General features: G+C 41.0%; 1 pseudogene; it reads left to right on the top strand.

Moving 5' to 3' along the window:
* The first annotated feature begins 9,667 nt into the window (after positions 1-9,667).
* On the top strand, positions 9,668-10,457 carry LOC102504161 (annotated as a pseudogene).
* The last annotated feature ends 486 nt before the right edge of the window (positions 10,458-10,943 follow it).

Raw genomic sequence — 10,943 nt, 5'->3', positions numbered from 1 at the left:
TAACTTTGTGTAAGGATTCATGTCTTGTGGAGAAATATCACATCTAAGAGAAACCACATCTTACTTGTAAAGTTACCTACTTGTAAACTTGTAAATCTGATGTAGGATCTAATGGCTTGTAAATATTTCAGAAAATCAAAATTCCACATTTTAAATTAAACCTACACAAAAAACACATGATCCACTCTGTACTGTACACCATAGTTTCTTTAGAGTTAAAATCACGAACGTATGTCTGAAAGAGAGAGATCTTTTGTGCATTTGTTTTCTATTTCACATTCCATGATACACACTCAGATCTAAATGCCATTTTCTAATAAAAGGAACCAGGGCTCCTTGGAGAAATGGTTGATTCCAGGACTGGAGAAGGGAAAAAAAAACCCACCAACAAAAAAGTAGATAAACCTATTGTGCCAGAAAGCAAGGAAGTTCTCAAAAAATGGTGGGGCAGGTCAAAGGGACACAGGAGCCAATGGCCAAAGCTGGAACAATGTGAACAACAAAGTAAATAATGCTAGTATTGGATTATAACCTACAGAATAAAATAAATATTCATGAGCCCATACCGATATAAATAAATAATTGACTAAATAAATAAACAGGAGAGAATGTATAGATTTTACTTATACAAGCCCCATTAAAAAGTGTAGAAGGAGTGAGAACAATTCAAAAGCCACAATTTGACAAGCATTGCTGTTTCAGGCAAGAGTGTTCAATGGATGCAAAATTAGACAGAAAAAGAATGATAAGAAACAGGACAATGCACAGTCTCAAAGTAGTTCCCTGCAAGGTATTTATTAATTACAAAGAGAAACATAGTAACTTTATGGTAGAAAAACCCAGCAGACACCACCTCAGCCAAGTGAATAAGGCTAGCATCACCAGTAACAAAGTTTATTGACATTACGTACCCTGTGGTATGAGGCAGTGAGAAGGGTACATTTCTTCTTTGGTATTTCTGCCTGAAATGTGTGACCTGAATCTAATCATGAGAGAACCTCAGACAAACACAAATCGAGGGACATTCTGTAAAATAACTGATCAAAATAATAGTGCTCATTGAAAGCGTCCAGATCATGAAAGATAAGGAAAGACGAAGGAACTGTCACAGATTGGAGGAGACCAAGGAGATCTGACACCTAAATTCAAAATGGGACCCTGGATTGGATCCCAGTGCAGAACAGAGATGTTAGTGAGAAAACTGGAGAAATTTGAATAATGTGTGCAGTTTAGTTTATAGTGTTATGTCAATGTTAATTTCCTGGCTTCCATAATCATATTATCCTTATGTAAGATAACACTGAAGGAAGCGGGGTGAATTTTCTGCACTATGTTTGCCACTTTGGGTAACTCTAAAAGTATTTAAAGGTAAAAAAAAATTTTAAGTGATAAGATATTTTAGTATTCTATAATTTACTCAACTCTCCCAGTGACAACCGTCACATGGAGTCTAATTAACTAGTATAAAGCATTTTTTTCAATAGTTAAGTTCAACCTCAAATTGGGCAATATTTAAACTATCAGTAAAATGTTTGTAAGTATGAATGTTTTGAGGTGGCCAGTGTTCTGAATTGACAAGAAAAAAACACAAAATATAACAGTGTTTCCATTTACTACTAACAGCAGTAAGGTCCATGAATGCCACCTGGCAGTTCTTAAGCATCAGAAAGTGACACACACGTATAATTTCTAACATTGCCCATTACATCTTTTTCAAACATTAAAAACGTTTTCACTTTTCTTATTTGAATATTCTTGAATGCCTGATGATGAAAAGGATGAATTCAGGTTCTCAAAGAAGAAGATAAAAGATGTTTCCTTTGCTCAGTTTATAATCTTACATGTCAAAGTCTACATGAAGATTAAATAAACTTTAAAAATATAAGAAATCGAATCGTTGACAGCTGGATGTTTTATACACTCGAACTTCAAATAAGTCTTTCAATGTCTATTATATGTTGTCATTTTATTTTATTTTACTTTTTTCCTTCTGCACGGAGTTTTTTTTGACTTTGTGATCCTCTCTACAACCAACAATACATTCATGTGTCAATGACAGTAATTCCTATCCTGGAGTTTATTTTCTTTTCAGTGTTTGTGTTCCATCCAAAGAGGGGCTGCATTTCACACATCCTCCTAATATCCCACCCACATCCACCCCTTGATATGAGATCATCATTTCTCTCTGCTGTCCTCTTTGCTTATACATTGTTGTCATAGATAATTCTTCTGAAGTCTGGAACTGTCCTAGTGGCCACATTATACAAATCATTCCCAAATGGCTACTTATGATCTAGCGAAGATTTTTGTCTGTTAGAATTTTAAACTATTGAAATTTGAAACAACTCTGATAGTCACTGAAAAGGTAAGACCACAAATTTTGGAGTCCAGTGGTCTTTTGTTTAAATCACACCTCTACCATTTCCCAGGTGTGTAAATTTGGGCACGCTGCACAACTTCTCCAAGCCTCTATTTTCCTTCCTATAGGATGAGAGGAATCCTCCCTCAAGGTGGTTTTGAGGATTGAGTAACCCGTATACAGTGCTTACATAATTCACATGCATAAATAGTAGCTCCATGTTTGGCTGTTCGTTGATGGATTCTGCAAACTTCTACTGAGCCCCTACGGGGTGCCCAGCACCGTTCTAAGCACAGGGAATACAGAGAAGATCGATGTTCTCAGGAAGCTTGTCGTCATGGGGGTAGACAGACAATAAAACATATACAAACAAGAAGATGTCAGATGGTGATAATAGCTGTGATGATATAACACAAGATTGTGAGAGAATGCAACTGAGAAGAGACCTTAGCTAGGGGTTCAGGGAAAGCTTCTCTGAGGCAGTGACATTTCAAATGAGTGACAAAGGAGCTAGACAGATGAAGACCTGGGGAAGACTGTCCCAGGCAAAGGGAGAACAACATGTCCCCGAGATGGGACTAAGCTTATTTCATTTGAACAACAGAAAGAAGGCAAGTGTGGCTGGAACAGGGTTGGGGGGCCCGGGCTGTTCTTTAAGCCATTGGAAGCCTATTGCTTCGGCACTGTTATGTATGTGACAAAACAAGGAAAAAGCAATAGATTAAATCGCCAGCATGTTACTACATGTCGCTCCCTTTCCATTTAAGAGGGGCAAGTGAGGCTTCTGTCTCTCAGTCTAACAGTCAGTATTTTTTTAGTTGCAAGTGACAGGAACCCAAGTCACACCAACTTAAATCAAAAATTAAGAGGGAAAATTTATTGCTTTGTTGGACTGAAAATTGAGGCATATTCCCAATTTCAGCATTGCTGGATTGGAAGCTAAAATAATGGCTCTTCCTCTCTCTCTCCTCTCATTCACCCTGTTCTGTGCCCTCAGATTCGTATGTTGAAATGCAATCCCCCATGTGGTGGGATTAAGAGGTGGGGCCTTCGGGAAGTGACTAGGTTATGAGTGTGCAGTCCTCAGGATGGGATTAGTGGCCTTGTAGAAGGGACCCAGAGAGCTCCTTTGCCATGCGAGGACACAGCAAGAAGTCCATCTCTGACCCAGGAAGCAGTCTCTCAACAGACATCAGATCTGCTAGCTCCTTGACCTTGGACTTTCCAGTCTCCAGCACTGTGAGAAATAAGTTTCTGTATTTTATAAGCCACCTAGTCTATGGCATTCTGTTATAGTCACCTGAACAGATTAAGACAAGTTCCACTGAGAAAGAATTTTCTTTAAATCTTTATTATCAAAGTCCCAGAGTTAAGCCTGGGCTGGTCACATGTCTCTCTCTGAACCAATCACAGTGGCCAGGGTGACAGAATGCCCTCATGTGGGACACATGTGGGACACATGTGGGACACTACCCACCCCTGGAGTCCTGGGAGGGGACTTAAACTCACCAAGAGCCCAGGAACACATGAACTGAGAGTGGGGGAATTGTTCTGCACAAATTAGGATGCTATTATCACAAGACGGGGGTCTGTGTGCCAGACAGACAAAAATAAAATGGACACCAAACCAGCTGAGTGGCAAGAGGTGATTGTATGCTTGTGTTTAAACCATGAGTGGAGAAATTTTGTTCCTACCCTCAAAGTTAACCCTAAGATCCTAATGGAAAAGAGACACAGAAGGGAAATTGTCAGTAAGAAACCTAACAGACTGTATTGTAAAGCCTGAAATTCCACGTTGAGTTTATTTTCTCAACATCTTTGACCTTCAGAGGGTTGTAGACATCTTTGACCTTGACATCTTTGACCCTCACAGGGTTGCAGAGTCGTAACCATGAGTTCCCTGTTCTTACCAGACATGTGTGCCCCCTACCCAGCTAGTTACCCTCTCAGCCAGACCAGCCACATCACACTCGTCCTAAACCTCATAGGTTTCATGTCCCTGCCAGCTCATACGATCATTCAAACAAGCAAATCACATTCTCCTGCAGGAACCAGCGGGCATCTCACCCTCCTGTTGCTACCAAGCGTTTCTCCCACAACTCTTGCTGGTTCGCTCTGCTCCCGAGTGCAAGCCCAGTGTGGCCCTGCCTGGTGCTCAGTCTCCTCCTCCCGCAGGCTGTGAGCATATGTGACCCATAAACTGCTGCCAGTCTCATCTGTCCACTGCTGGGTGTCATGGGTTTGGGCCTCTTGTATTTTCTAGAGCAGGAGATCCCTCCTACCCCAACAGGGTGAGTAGGAGGTGGTCAGATCACAGACTCCAATAGCTTTTCTAAGCATAGCCAGAGCCATTTACACTGGTCAGTTAATTTGAGGCCTCTGGACCCTGCGAAACCCTAAGAACTCCTGCTGGTAGGTCCACGCACACAGGCAAAGCTTCTCCACGTCCCTGGTTCCCAGGTGATCTTCTTTATTATGAGGTCTGGCCAGCAGGCACGTCCTCTTACTCATAAGTGCTTTTGCCAGAGTCTAGCTGAGGACCTGACACATAGTAGGTTTCCGATAACTGATCCTGAGTCAAAGAATGGATCTTTGTCTTCAGTCGGGCAATGGCAAAGTGTGGAGCATTCTGGTCTGATGCAACTGCTTGAAAACTTGGCTTCAGTTAGAGCCAAAGTGACCAACCCAGAAAATCTGAGCATGGAAAATCTATTTTATCCTGGGCTTTGCAGAGGAAGGAAATACTAGAGGTCAGAACCGTGGTTCTCAATGTTCACATGAGCAAAGTATCAAAATGACCTTATTTTTTTTTCTTTTAATGAGGCTTCATTTTTATGCTAACATTTTCAATGAGGTCCCTGTTTTTGTCAGAAATTTCAACCTCTGCCGGGTAATTGCACAACCTCTAGCTTTGCTCGGCCTGCATAGCCTTGGCATGACTGACTTTTTTTTTTGTACATGCTGTAGGCAAGATTTTTATGAGGCTTGATTCTTGTCTTGACTTTATTTGATCATGTATATCTGTAATTCAGCACATAGATTAAAACAGACAGCACTTCTCAGCACCATGATGGTGAAAACCACAGAAAATGATAACAAAATATTTATCATATGCATATCTAAAGGAATGCAAAAAGCCTTTCCAGAAATCATGCTTCAGCACGTTGTGTGAGTTAAGCACACAATGTCAAGGGGCTGGGTCCTCTCCTTGAGAATCACTTGCTATTTCCAAGAGCGTGGATAAATTAGATTCAGCCTGCCAAAAACAAGCTGAAGAGCTTCATCAGAATGCTTCACCAGAATTCTCTGTCCTGGTGTTTGGATCTTTAAAAGGGTGCATTTTGAAGCAACTTCTCTTTAGAATGAATACCTTTTCTAGAACTGAACACAGTGGCAGAGCGGAGGTTAAAGAAAGACTCCATTTTTTTCACCTTTTGGATGAAAAAAGATGAAAAGGTTTGTTAAACATGCTGAGTTGGCAAGGGTGTACAGAAACAGGCACTCTTGTACCTTGTTAGTGCAAGTGAAAATTGGTACAATTTCTTTGGAAGGCAATTTGGTAAATATCTATCACAATTTTAAATACACATACCCCTGGCTCAGCAATTCCACATCTAAGAATTTACCCCATAGAGATACTCACATATATTCATTGCAGAATCATTTAGAGCAGCAAAATAATTCAAAAAAGAAACAAGTATCTATCAAAGTGAGATTGGGTAAATCATTTATGGTCCAACTATACAAGAGAATACTATTCAGGTATTATTTATGTAATATGTATACGTGTATACAAACACACACACACACCCCTGACAATATCTGGAGACAACTGGACAGGGTGTCTAGGGGGTAGAGGTCAAGGTTGCTGCTAAACATCCCACAGTGCACAGAACAGCCCCTCCTCTCTGACAACATGTAATTATTTATCACAAAATGTCAATAGTGCTGAGGATGAGAAACCCTTCTCCTAGGCAATCTGGAAGTTTCCATAAGTAACCATAGTAGCTGCCTCTGAAAAGGGAAATTGGAAGACTGGATGTAACCCTTTGCCTGGTAGAAATTCTATATGTGCATATATTCCACATTTTAAGGTACCCACTAAGAAGCAGTTTTAAAATGTTTATTCTCAGGCTCTCTCAGGCAGGGTATCCGTGGGAGCCATTTCTCTACTTTCTTTTGCCTCAGATCTTCTCTTTGCTTTGAGCGAATGACAGACACCCTGAGTGAGCTGGAGGATGAGAAAAAGGGCTTTTGTATTCACAAGTTCCTGGGCCATTTCTGGTCACCCAGGGACAGAAATATCACTGAAATGTTGACTCTAAAGTAAAGTGTAACTTTCTCTTTCTGCTCACCTCTGCTCATGTTGACCCTAGAACGTGGTGGTGTAGGAAGAGAAGTTCTCTTTCCCTTCCCTGTATGTATTGATAAGAAAAGTAAATCAGAGCTAGACCTCTCGAATGGCCAGAATATACAGTTTTTGTATTTCAAATCATAAATTATCTCTTAAATTATTTTAAACACCATTTGAGTATAGCATATAAAAATTTACTCATGTAAGTTTCCCAAAGGAGGTCTACAAGGATGTTCACTGAAGCATTGTTTATAAATCTGAATCTGAAAATAAGAAAAGAGCCCAGGAGAAAAAAAATGTTATATAAACTGCATCAAAGTCGTTCTACAGAATATTCTGCTACTGTTAAAAAATGAGGCAGAACCACACATATTGATATGAAATGATCCCTAAGATACATCACTTGGAAAAAGCAAGTTATAGAACTGGCTCCTTTCTGTATAAGTTACAAAAAAAGAATATATTTAAAATTCCATGTTGGCATATGCATATTTTGCTTTCTGGAGAGAATAATATGAAACTCTTAACAGTTGCTGCTTCTTTGGTGAAAGGGACTGAGGGCAGTGGGGTGGGGAGTATCACAGGCAGCCCTCTTGGCATTTTATACCTTCACACGTTGCTTAAGTGTTCCAGCCACGTGCGTGCGTTGTTAAAAAAAAAAAAAACATTGTCAGCAGTAGTTATCAGGATGGCAAGAGTATGGACCATTAAAAAAATTTTTTTTACAATTCCTTTTTGCCTATAAAAATTCACACAACATACAAATATGATAAAAGAAAATTTAGAAAACATCAGATTGTAAAAGAGGCATGGGATGATCAAATTAAATAGACAATTTAAAACTGTTCTTTAAAATTACATAAAGCCCAATCAATTTACAGTAAAATGTCACGTCTATGAGCCTTCAGACATGAACGATGCTTTGAACAGATTTGAGTAGAACATCTTGTTATCATTATTATTATTATGGTTACTATTATCCCTTTATCTGTTAGTATCTTTGAGTGTCTACTCTAAGCCAAAAGCATTGTAGTTAATTCTATGAAGGAGGTAAAGATGGTTCAGATGTGGACACAGACACACACCCCTTGAGTCACCTGCCAGCTGAGGTGATGGATTTGCACTGCATCATGTCTGCAAGCTAGCTAACTAGCATTAGGGACCCGGCAGCTCCCTAGTAAGGATCAGGTTCCTGAACTGAGCCAGTCTGGTTTGACGACCAGTAGCCATAAAACCTCTCCCTCAAATGGACTGGGACCTAAAATCTCTACCATTACACTGAGTCCTAGAGTTGACAGTGGAGGCTGATTGAAAATAAAATGCTGACGATTAAAATGCACTCAAGCAGGCACACATTTCCCAAGCTATATAATCCAGTGTCTAAATATATCATTTGTTTAATTCCTTCTGATAGAAGATAATGTAAACCTTAGCCAACCGGGGGCAAAATGGGTTATTTCAAGTTGAATCTCATCTAGTTCAGGAATCTCCCACTTTCTCCCTGAAGTTGACTTATATTATGGTAGGGGAGAGAGAGAGACACTGGTTCACAGCCATTTTCTGTAACCAGTTGGCATCCCCCAAAGATCTACAGTCCATTCAGGTTGGTGTCTTCTTAGGCAGGATGCAGTGTCTCTCCCAGCTGCTCGGCTCCTCCAGGTACCCTATTGGTCATAAAATGCAAGTAGAACCCTGTGGGATAAAGACCCATGAATCAGATTATCTGGATTTTCATCCTTGCTTTGTAGTTCCCAACTCTGGTTACACTTTGGAATTAACTGGGAAGCTTAAAATATATCTGAGCCTCACTCTCCCTCCCAGATCTTCTGATTTAATTGGCCTGGGGTGAAGCCTGGGCATTGAAGATTTTTCAAGTTATTAGGTGATTTTAACGTGCAGCCCTGGCTGTGAACCACTGCCCTAAATCCTCCAGGTAATCCACTCAGTTCACGGAGGTTTCGGATGGAGAAGGGCCCCCGTGTAGCCCTCTGATCCATTAGTTCCCACCCCTTCTGCTCCCTCTGACATGACCTGTTACTGTACTAGTTAGATCAAGCATGGTTTTAGTAACAAGTATACCAAAACATGTAATGGCTCAGCATAAGAGAAATTTTCTTGCTCAGGTAACAATCCAGGGAGTTCCAGGTAGCAGGGTAAGATGTGTATGTGTGTAGAGGTGGAGTGTCCTGCTTTGCACAGTCCTCAGGCACACCAGCTGACTGCAGTTCTGCCCTTTGCAGCAATAGCTTCCAAGGTTCCCCTAGAGGTCACCAAAACAGTCAGCTGAATGGGGTCAAGAGCATGGAAAACCACATAATGAAGGTTTTGATGGGCAGGCTAAGAAGTGGCCCTCAGATCTTCTCTTCTCATTCCATTGGCAGGAATTAGTCATATGGTCACATCTGACTGCTGGGGAATCTGGGAAATGTAGTCCCACCTTGTTCCCAAGAAGAGGAGGAAAATGGATTTTGATGAACCATTGTAGTTTCTACTGCATCACTACTTAGTTACTTCCTGCAAATAGCCTCAATTCTCTAGCCCTTTTCTGCATTCTTCATAATTAGCTGGCAACACCCTAACTTATTTTTTAGAGTAATAATAATAATTATTATATTATTGTTATCATTATCCAACCTGTGTCTTCCAGTCTTGTATGTCTTCCTTCAGATGCTTTCAGAACCACATCCCCACTCTTCACCACTGTCCACATTTCTGTTTCTTTTCCCGTCACAGATCATGCTGACTTTCAAAATGTCAGACCTTTCACTCCGACATCTCCCCTATAGCATCTCTGATACTCTTTTGAAAATACATGCTGAAGCATGTAAAGGCTGTTCATCCTGTGTGCTTTTATTGAGTAAATGAACAAATCAACTGGTGTGGTTCACAAGGGGTGATCATGACTAATAGTGGGGTTGCCTTTCTCTTCTTCCATCACAGGGACGACCAGGAAGATGGCGACATCAGTCGATGGGATTGAGACTATGGGTGAGGCTGTGGGTACCACACCATATGACTATGAGGAGGCAATGCCATGTGGAAAAGGTCAGCGTCAAGGAGCTGGGGGCCCAGTTCCTGCCTTCACTGTACTCCCTGGTGTTAGGGTTGGTCTGCTGGGCAATGCAGTGGTGGTGATGATCACTACAGGGATCATCCACCTGCTCAGTGTAGCCACTTTGGACTTGTCCTACTCACACTGGATTCACTATATTGAGTGGAATGAGTGGGGGTTTGGCCACTGCTTGTGCAAGTTGCTCTCTGGGCTTTATCACATGGGTTTGTACAGTGAGATCTTCTTCATCATCCTGCTAACCATAGACTGGTATCTGGCTATTGTCCACACTGTGTTTGCCCTTCAAGCCCCGATGGTCACTTTTGGTATCGTCACCAATGCCTTCACCTGGGGCTTGGCAGGGCTAGCAGCCCTCCCTGAATTTATCTTCCATGAGTCCCTCGGTAGGTCTGCAGTCCTCTTTACTCAAAGGATGGGGAAGATGCCTGGAATCGTTTCTAATCTCTGAGGATGTATATCTTTGGTCTCACTCTGCCTCTGCTCATTATGGCTGTCTGCTGCTCAGGAATCATTAAAACACTGCTGAGAAGCCCCAGTTTAAAAAAAAACAAAACAAAAACAAGGCTATCTGGCTCATTTTTGTCATCATAACACCCTATCTCATGATTAACTCATCATCTGCCTTCTTGCTCACTGCAGCTATGAGCTGCAAACAGCTAGACACAGCTTGACCTTTAGTGCATGATTTAAAACCTTAAATGAGCACCCAACACTTGTGGCAATCTGACTACATTTCCTTAGTAAGCTGGCTCTCCTACTGCTCAGGTGCCTATTTTATACCTCAGCCTCTTCTCAGTCTTAATGTGTTGAAAGCTGGAATTGATTGACCCGTCAACCCAAACCTGACCCTCTCTAGGCTTCCCCATCTTGGAAAACATCACCATCTAGCAAATGACTCAACTCAGACATGAGGCCATCATCCCGATTCCTTCCTTTCTCTCCCCCTCCTCCAACCCATCAAGTCTCACCAGCTTTGCCTCTAAAACATATCCTGTTTTTTTTTAAATTGAAATACAGTCAGTTACAATGTGTCAATTTCTGGTGTTCAGCACAATGTCCCAGTCATGCATATACATACATATATTCATTTTCATATTTTTTCCATTAAAGATTATTGCAAGATATTAAACATAGTTCCCTGTGCTATACAAAAGAAA

Source organism: Camelus ferus, chromosome 27, assembly GCF_009834535.1.
Source record: "Camelus ferus isolate YT-003-E chromosome 27, BCGSAC_Cfer_1.0, whole genome shotgun sequence".
Taxonomy (NCBI): Eukaryota; Metazoa; Chordata; class Mammalia; order Artiodactyla; family Camelidae; genus Camelus; species Camelus ferus.
This window is presented reverse-complemented; position numbering and strand designations above follow the sequence as displayed.